This window comes from Colobus angolensis, unplaced genomic scaffold (genome assembly GCF_000951035.1).
Source record: "Colobus angolensis palliatus isolate OR3802 unplaced genomic scaffold, Cang.pa_1.0 Scaffold81, whole genome shotgun sequence".
In the NCBI taxonomy this organism is placed as follows: Eukaryota; Metazoa; Chordata; class Mammalia; order Primates; family Cercopithecidae; genus Colobus; species Colobus angolensis.
This window is the reverse complement of record NW_012121932.1, coordinates 11,398,543-11,408,594: the sequence shown is the minus strand read 5'-3', so window position 1 is coordinate 11,408,594 and position 10,052 is coordinate 11,398,543. Positions and strand designations below refer to the sequence as shown.

At 41.8% G+C, this 10,052-nt stretch overlaps 1 pseudogene across 1 annotated transcript; it reads right to left on the bottom strand.

The window, feature by feature from the left end:
- Window positions 1–8,975: 8,975 nt before the first annotated feature.
- Window positions 8,976–9,601, bottom strand: LOC105502830 (annotated as a pseudogene). The gene has a single exon (XR_001000407.1). The product of XR_001000407.1 is annotated as a 60S ribosomal protein L29-like (transcript).
- Window positions 9,602–10,052: the final 451 nt, after the last annotated feature.

Here is a 10,052-nt window from a genome sequence, read left to right as displayed (position 1 = left end):
ATGGGGTTTCACCATGTTAGCCAGGATGGTCTCGATCTGCTGACCTTGTGATCCGCCCGCCTTGGCCTTCCAAAGTGCTGGGATTACAGGCGTGAGCCACTGCGCCTGGCCAAGAGATATATTTTTTTAAGGAGTTTGTAGGAAGTATTCAAGATTTTATTTGGGGGTCAGAATGAGACAGGGTGACTTATTTTGGTTTGTCTCATATTCAGAGTGTTCTTTTTTTTTTTTTTTTCCTGACTGTGGAATGTAAGGCGTTTGATCGTATTGGAGACAATGGAAAGTGTCAGTTTTTGCTTCTACATTATCCCCACCGTTACCTCGGCTCTTTACAGATCAGAAACCAAGGTAGAGGTAGCTAAAGTAACTTGCTTCAGGTCATAGGGCTGGCAAATGGCTGAGCCAAGATTTGAATACAAGAAGCTGGGCTCCATTGAGTAATGATGCCTCTCTATCCTCTAGTGATACCTCCCTTCTCAGAAAGTTAGTGGCTCAGCCTTGGCAACATACGGAGATCCCTTCTCTACAGGAAAAAAAAAAAAAAAAAATTCTGGGCATGTTGGTGTGCACCTGTAGTCCCAGATAGTCAGGAGGCTGAGGCAGGAGGATTGCTTGAGCCTGAGAGGTCGAGACTGCAGTGAGCCATGATAGTGGCATTGCATTCCAGCCTGTGTGTCAGAACAAGACCCTGTCTCAAAAAAAAAAAAAAAAAAAAATAGAAAAGTGGGAGGCTGAGGTGGGTGGATCACCTGAGGTCAGGAGTTTGAGACCAGCCTAGCCAACATGGTGAAATCCCATCTCTACTAAAAATACAAACATTAGCCAGGCGTGGTCCCAACTACTTGGGAGGCTGAGGCAGGAGAATCGCTTGAATTCAGGAGGCAGAGTTTGCAGTGAGCCAAGATCATGCCGTTGCACTCCAGGCCTGGGCAACAAAAGCCAGACTCTGTCTCAGAAAAAGAAAAGAGAAGAGAAGAGAAGAGAAGAACCAGTTGATGGCTACTTAATGCCTGCCCCATTCATTTATCATTTAAGAATGCACAGCCCTATGTTCTTATTTCATTTTGTATGTGATTATCCTATTTCCCCACTGACCTTGAAGGCTCCTTAACAGCTGGGACTTGGTTATGCTGGAATTAGGAGGGCACTACACAACTGTTGCTCTGTAAATATTCATGGACTAGATGAACGATCTTCAGGTCCATTTCCACCAGTACAAGCTGGTGGAGACTGCTTGCTCTCCACCAAACCTTACTTATGCTAATGGTTAGTGGAAATATGTGCAGCATTAGTTTTGAACAAAACCAAAATATTGAAAATTGAAGCTGAGATTTCTATTAGAATCTAGAAGGACCTGCTATAGGCTTAGGAATGCCAAAGCCTATTTCTCTTTCCATTTACATTTAAAAGCCTCCTAGGCTTTCTGAAATGTCATTGAAGCTTGAAATTTGAGGTGGTAGCAAAGGGCTGCCGCCATCTAAGTTCATGGTTCCTAGCCTGTCCCCTTAGCAGTGACCAAGGAAAAATGGTTTAATCCTCTACATTTTTATATCCTGTAAAGCAAGCTTAAGAATCCATCAGTGTAATACTCTCCCCAAGGAGTCAAGGTGACAAATGTTGGAAATACGCTTTTCAAGTGAAAGAGATTCACAATAATAAAGTTCTGCCAAAAAGCCATCAATACACTTAACAGGCTAGAAAGGGCTCACCTTTTTTTTTTTCTAGTGAAAAATAATGTCTTTTTGACATATCTATAGTTTGCCATTAGTGGGTTATTTTATGACCACATTCTAAACTCTTGCAACAAATAGCTCTCATCACAAAGTTTCACACGTCATTATACTAAAAAGTTATCTTTGACAGTATCACCTTCATCTCTGTAGCTTACAAAAATAATAATCTGACTTCCCCTAAGTATTTATATAGTGTATAATATTCTTTCATCTGCAAACTATTGCTTCAAAATGCATATTTTGAATGCCATTTTTTCTTTCTTTCTTTTGTTTTTTGAAGCAGAGTCTCACTTTGTTGCCCAGGCTGGAGTGCAGTGGTGCGATCTCAGCTCATTGCAACCTCCGCCTCCCGGGTACAAGAGATTCTCCTGCCTCAGCCTCCCAAGTAGCTGGGATTACAGGCATGTGCCAGCATGCCCAGCTAATTTTTGTATTTTTAGTAGAGATGGGATTTTACCACGTTGGCCAAGGTGGTTTCGAACTCCTGACTTCAGGTGATCCGCCAGCCTCGACCTCCTAAAGTGCTGCGATTACAGGCATGAGCCACCGCGCCCGGCTGAATGGCATTGTTTCGATGCAGATAATTTCTTAATGTTATTTTGGCATACCAGAATATTGTGCTACTTTCCTACTTAGATAATCTTTTTTGCCAGTCAGTAGAAATCTCTCTTAATGAGGGTAAAGAAAACCACACAGATTGTTCAATTTCTCTCCGAAGATATTATAGTAGTACGTTACTTTAAATCTGTTTTAGACTAAGACAGGTTCTAAATGCACACTCAAACAAATAAGTAAGCAAACTAATTACATGAAAGAATGAACTCCTCAAGGAACCCATAGGAACATGCCATCATTCTATTTCTGAGTAACCCTAGAGCTATGGTATTATAAGCCAATGAAAGATTTGGTTCTGTGCTTAGGCAGTTAATGAAATTATGTTTCCCCATTTTTCCTCTTGTGAGAAAGTTGTTGCTTTTCCACCATAAGCAGTTATGTAAACTTTGTACCTTTGTTAATTTTGTAGGTTTTATTCCTTTAAATGCCTATATTTTGTATCTGGTAAGCCCAAACTTCTGAAGTCTCAATCAATATCTTTCTCTCCTTTCATTATCTCCTTTGTTTGGGTGGTATACATCCTTCAGTACCTTCCTAAGAAACTGTATATAGGAAGTAATTTTTAGATAGTTCATGTCTGAAAATGTCTTCATTTTGCCCTTATGCTTAATTGATACGTGAATTTTGGCCTGGAAATAATTTTTCCTCAGAATTTTGAAAGCACTGCTCCATTTTCTTCTGGATTCTAGACATTTTGACCCTTGACTCTTTATATATGGCCTGTTTTCTTTTCTGAAATCTTTTATAAACCCCAGTGTTCTTAAATGTCATGTACATGTGTTTTTTTCTGTGGTTCTATTTTCACATATTGTGCTGGGATTAGATGGGCCTTTTCTATCTGAAAACTTATGCCTTTCAGTTCTGATAAATTTTCTTGAATGATGTCTTCCATAATTTCCTCCCTTTCATTTTTTTTTCCCAATTCTTCTCTTAGAGCAGGGGTTCCCAAATCCCTGGACTGTGGACTGGTACCAGGCCGTGCCTGTTAGGAACTGGGCTGCACAGTAGGAGGTGAGTAGCGGGCAAGTGAGCATTATTCCCTGAGCTCCACCTCTTGTCAAATCAGCAGGAGCATTAAATTCTCATAGAGGTGTGAACCTTATTATGAACTGCCCATGTGAGGGATCTAGGTTGTGTGCTCCTTATGAGAATTTAATTTCTGATGATCTGAGACAGAACAGTTTCACCCTGAAACCATCCCCCAACCCCAATCCCTGTCCGTGGAAAAATTGTCTTCCACAAAACTGGTCCCTGGTGCTAAGAAAGTTTGGTACTTTTGTCTTATAGAATTCTTGTTATTCAAGTGCTAGATATTCTCGAGTGACCTTTTTATTTTCGTTAAATCTCTACATTCCTATTTCCCATCTTTTTGTCATTTTGCTCCACTTTCTGGGAAATTTCTTCAACGGCATCTTTCAAATCTTTCACTGAGATTTTCATTTCTGCAAATAATCTCTAAATATCCTTATTTCTTGAATGTAATATCTTCTTATCTTTCTAAGGTTATTAATTACAGTTTTGTGATGTCTTATTTTCTCTGCAGTCTGTTTCCTCCAAGTTGGGTGTTTTGTTCTGTTTGTTGTGGTCTGTTTATCATACTGGAGGTTTGCCTCAGATGCTTGGTGAATCTTAGATAGCTACTTATATTCAAGAGAGGCACTCTTGCAAGCTGTTTGGAAGATCTGAGCATGTGGGTGGGGCTTATTTGTGGGCTTCATTGTATGATGATCTGGGGATGGGGGATGGTTTCCGGATGAAACTGTTCCACCTCGGATCATCCGACATTAGAGTCTCATAAGGAGCACACAACCTAGATCCCTCACACGTGCAGTTCACAATAGGGTTCACACCTCTATGAGAATCTAATGCTCCTGCTGATCTGACAAGAGGTGGAGCTCAGGCAATAACATTCGCTGGCCTGCTGCTCACCTTCTACAGTGCAGCCCAGTTCATAGCAGGCCATGGACCAGTACCATAGAAGGGAAGAATGTCATCGAGGAACTCCTAAAGTTGAAATTCTTTAGTATTTCCTCTTGGACTGGTTGGATTCTGTAGAGAAGATGCTTTAATATTTTGTTTGTTAAAAAAAAAAAAATGCCGAGCTGGCCAGGCATGGTGACTCATGCCTGCAATCACACTACTTTGGGAGACAAAGGTGGGTGGATTGCTTGAGCCCAGGAGTTTGAGACCAGACTGGGCAACATAGTGAGACCTTATCTCAACAACAACAACAAAAATACAAAAAATTTGTCAGGCATGGTGGTGTGCACTTGTGGTCCCAGTCACTCAGGAGGTTGAAGTGGGAAGATGGCTTGAATTGGGGAGGCAGAGGAGCTCAGATTGTGCCACTGTACTCCAGCCTGGTTGATGGAGTGAGAATCTGTCAGAAGAGAAGGAAAGAAAAGAAAAGAAAAAAAAAAATAAAAGACTGAGCTGAGTATACTCCCTTTAATTTCCTGGAAACAGTATGCCAACCTTCAATAGTGCCTTATTGTCCAGATAATATGCCTCCTAAGATGAGGTGGAGAAGAAGCTCCAGGGATCCTATGTGTTCTTAAAACACCCTTCATCCAATCAATCTGCTTTTAGCCCTCCTTCCCCCTCACTTTCAGTAGAACCTCGTACCACCAATTCCTGAGCCTTTTAGAACTTCAGGGGTGAATATCAAATTGCTTTTTGGCTTTCCTCATTTCTAGGTTAAGAACTGCTTTCTCAGATGTGCTAGTTAGTTACCACTTGGTCATCAGCTTTTCAAATTCTAAAATTTTATTGCTGTTATGACTTTTCTATCAGTCTTTGTGAGTTTGTGCCTTAGAAAGAATCCTGTTATGTTGATTCATTGGGGTTTTAGGAGGAAGCAAAAATAAACACAGGGTTCCATCTGCCCTCTTAATTTAGTAGTCCCTCAGCTAGGCTTCCTAGTCAACTCCTTGCATTTCTGGGACTATTTCCTATTTCTTTTTCCTTGAAGATCCATTACTGATTCCTTTTGCCTTGGACTTTTCTTATAGAATCTTCCACAACATTAATAAGATGAAATCCAACAGGGTTGGATAAAAACTATAAGGTTTTATACTTGGAATTAAAATCCTGATTAAACAACCCAGAATAGAAGAGGTGTTGCTTAATGTCCACATGTGGAAAAAACTGTAAGATAAACATGCAGTAATTCAATGATGTGATATGACTGTTCTTCAAATGCTAATTCATAAGTGGGCCACATTAATGAAGAATAATACTCAGAACAGGGGAGAGAAGATGATACTCCCTCTTGCCTTAGTATTTGCTTCTGGATGCTCTGATGTCCCCTACCCCATACTTTAAGAAGGACAATGACAGCAAATAACAGAAACAGACAAAAGTGAGTGGGTGGGGTGTGGCATGGCGGTGTGCATTTGTATTCTCAGCTACTCCAGGAGGCTGAGGCAGGAGGGTCCCTTGAGTTTAGGAGTCCAGCCTGGGCAACATAATGAGACTCCATCTCTAAAAAAAAAAGTGAGTGGTTGGAGATAGGGTTTAAAGCCTCAGCATATGGGCCAGGCGTGATGGCTCACACCTGTAATCCCAGCACTTTGGGAGGCTGAGGCGGATCGATCACTTGAGGTCAGGAGTTCAAAACCAGCCTGGCTAAGATGGTGAAACCTTGTCTCTACTAAAAATACAAAAAATTAGCCAAGCGTGGTGGTGGATGCCTGTAATTCCAGCTTCTTGGGAGGCTGAGACAGGAGAATCGCTTGAACCCAGGAGGTGGAGGTTGCAGTGAGCTGAGGTCATACCATTGCACTCCAGCCTGGGCAACAGAGTGAGACCCTGTCTCCAACAAAACAAAACAAAAAAACCTCAGCATATGAGGAATGTGTGAAGCAACTAACGGTGCTTTGCTTGAGACAGAATTTGAGAGGGGAATGTGAAAAGCTGTCATGTGGGTTAAGGATTAAATTTGGATTATGTTTTCCGGGAGACCAGAATTTGAACTAACGGTAGAAAATACAGAGAGAAAGGTGCCAGTTCAAGATAAAAAAGACCTTTCTTCTGATAAGAGCTCTTTGGAAAGGGCATAGGCTGGCCCAGGAGATGCTATTGTCTCTGTCCCTGAAGGATTAGTGGTTGAATTAAGTAACTAAGGTCCTTTCCAGTCCTATTATTCTATGTCAAGGTCAAATAATCATTCAGAGCAGGAAGGGCTATAAATGTGATTTAGAAGTATATTCCTCAATTTTTTTTTTTTTTTTTTACAGAGAAATTGAGAGCCAGCTGATCAGTGCCTGAGCAAGTTCTCTAACGAAGTCTTCTAATTCTCCACTGTGCATTCCTTTTGGTCTTCCACACCAGCCTTTTATAGTCCAAACTCCATTTGTTATTTTATAACCCCTACCATATTTGAACATTTATAATGAGAGTTTCCTCAAAAAAAATGTGTAATTTTACATACCGTGCATTTGTATTTGAAAGGATGAAGAGTTTCCCAGAATTTATGCACCTCTTGCAGCCTCTCGATGCTCAGGTCTTAAATAGATACCAAACTTGTCCTCAGGGCACGGGTGACACTGTCAACTCAGCAACAGTGACTACATACGTCTGCATATTTTTGCCCTATGATCTGAGGTGCGTTTTGAGAGCTATGCCTTGTGTTCCCTGACCTGGGTTTGAAAAGTCTTTCACTTGTTAGTGTCCTGACACTGGCTGTAATATATGAACCTCATATATACAATATGCAAAATCTAAGGCCTTATGGCAAATCATTTGTGAACATTTGTATGGTTAATGATTCCTTGAACTGTCTGTCCTCATTAATCATAAACTCTGGGCTTAGCTATTTCAGTCTCACAATGGTTTCTTTCTCCCCAGACTGTAAGGATTAGCCTGGTCCAGAAAGTCCAAAAATCAGAATTAAGAATTGGGCAGAAGGCAAGGATTTATGCATGCAGAGCAAGTGTTAACGAGTTTGCTGTTGCCAGAGGTCAAGGACAGCCTGGAATCTAGGGGGGCAAGTCACAAGCTAAGGGAAGGCAAATTTCCAAATCCAGGCAGACAGGGGGTCAGGCCCAGAGGCCAGCACTCAGAACACTGGAATGGTAACCTCCTGGCACACATCAGAAATCTAGGAGTCCATGGGCATAAACTTGAAAGTCACTTGTCAATGTAATTATCTGCTTAGAGAGGGGATCAGATTCTTGGTAGAGTCTGCTGGCTTAATTAAAAAATAGCTCTAAGAATGCCACACTTCCTTCTAATTAACCATTTAAGGAAAAAACTGTATGGTAATACTCATAATATTCCTGCCCCAATCACCAATTACTTCATTTCCTTAAACTTTTATTGGGGAAAACAATTTCACTCTTGGGAGATAGGTAAAGGATAGTTATGATGATGCATTTTCATGTTGCAGTTTTAGGAACCGATGGGACAAAATTTGCAGCAGCTTTTCATATCTGACCATCAATGAGCCACAACCCCCAACATTGTTTTATCTTCTATCTTTTTCTGTGTAGGTAAAAGCAGGATAGTGTCTCTCTGTTTGATTAGGCAAGGATCAGGAGGTTATGGTGGTGAATAAAAATTGGTGAGCAGTGTTTCTCTGTAGTGACTACATGTCAATTTCTTCATAGGCAGGATGAGTGACCACAGATGAAATGCTCTGTAAGCTATGATGAGGCCACTGAATCATCTAGTTTGACAGGGTACTATTAAAGTAAATCACACCGTGATGAAAGGAGACCAAAAAAGAAGTACTGACCTTCTTCTTTAGAAACCTTTTCATTTTCTTAGCTTAGGCTCATTTTATTTTTAGGAGGTATAATTGTTCTTTTCGGTCCACTCAAATAGGAGCTTCTTTTCTTACATTTTTTGGCAGGACTTGAATATAATAACCTTATCCTAGGAGACTTCCTGATTACCTTTGAAATGAGAGAGAGGGAGAAGCATAAGACAATTAAAAATAAAAGCCATGGTTGGAAAAAACTTTTAGAGGTTATTTAATTTAACTCTCCTATGTAGTAGTTTTACTTGAAACCTGAACTATTTCAGGGAACTGAATTTCTTTGCTTGAAGATTCTCGGGAAAACACTCATAACTATCCTAGACATGTAGGCAAGTACTTAAGAATTGGGTCTCAGCTAAATTCACCCTGGTGTTTCTTGCTTCTAGAAAGGATTAAACCCAGTGATAATCTACAAAGCCTTTTTTGTTTTAAAAGATTCAATAGGGAAATTAATTCTTAAAGGGGGGTCAGGTGCAGTGGCTCATGCCTATAATCCCAGCACTTTGGGAGTCTGAGGCGTGCAGATCACTTGAGGCCAGGAGTTTGAGACCAGCCTGGCCAACGTGGTGAAACCTCGTCTCTACTAAAAAAATACAAAAATTAGCCAGATGTGGTAGTGCATGCCTGTAATCCCAGCTACTTGGGAGGCTAAGGCAGGATAATCACTTGAACCTGGGAGACGGAGGTTGCAGTGAGCTGAGATCATGCCACTGCACTTCAGCCTGGGCGACAGAGTGAGACTCCATCTCAAGGAAAAAAAAAATTCTTAAAGGGGGAAACTACGGGTTGTAATGCTCAAGCACCACTCAAATTTTCCTTTGGATCTCATCTTAATATTGGTAGTACACTTTTTTTTTTAAAACAAATCCTGCCTCAGGTTTATTTGTACAAACAGCACAGGAGGACCCCAGCCCCATGCAGATGGCAGCCCGGAGGTGGGGATGGGGGGTCGCACCAATCCTTCTGTCCTCATGTTGGCACACAGAGATACCTACTCTGTAGCCTTTGTAGTGGCCTGGGCACCTTTGGGAGCCTGAGCTGGAATTGAAGCTGGAGCTGCAGCCTGAGCCTTGGTTTGATCCTTGGCCTTGGCCTTTGGCTGGCACAGCCGGAGCCCCTTGACAATGCGAGCACAGCACGCTTCCCAAGCTTGGGGTGGGCAATGTAGGCAAGTTGATCAAGCTTGCGGCTGACACCCTTTGGGATCTTGGGCTTAACCTCCTTGGGCTTTACGAGGGCCTTGACAGCCTCAGCACGTGCACTCATGGCCTTGGCATTGTTGGCCTGCATCTTCTTTAGGCCCTTCTTGTTGTGCTTCTTGGCAAAGCACATGTTCCTCAGGAACTTGGGGTCCACCCCGTTAAGAGATTCGTATCTTTGTGATCGGGGTTTCTTGATACCATTTCTGTGCCATTTTCGGGACTGGTTGTGTGTGGTGTGGTTCTTGGACTTGGCCATGTCTGCACCTTTAGCCGCGGCTCCCGAAGCGCCTAGAACCGGAAGCGGTAGTACACTTTTAAAACCAGTACTAGGTACAAAATTCCTGAGGCAAGAAAAAAAAAAGTTAAAAAAAGAAACAGTACTAGGGCATTCATACAACTGCGTAAGGCAATTACAGATGAGGAAACTGAGGTACAGCGCGCCCTGGTATACTATTAGATCATCTGGCTTTTGGGACAAAGATGATGCTTCTTCTCCGGGTAAAGATTTATCCAGATAGTGGTTTCTACAGATGAAAAACGAGTTCCAGTAGAGCCCTCAGCCTTTGTCTGCTCCATATGATCACAGTCTAAAATGTAAAGCTGGTGGTGATTTGTGAGGTGTGTGTGCTGTTCCTTGGAGCAATTTTTTTTTTTTTTTTTTGAGACAGAGGCTCACTCTGTGGCCCAGACTGGAGTACAGTGGCACAATCTTGACTCACTGCAACCTCCACCTCCTGGGTT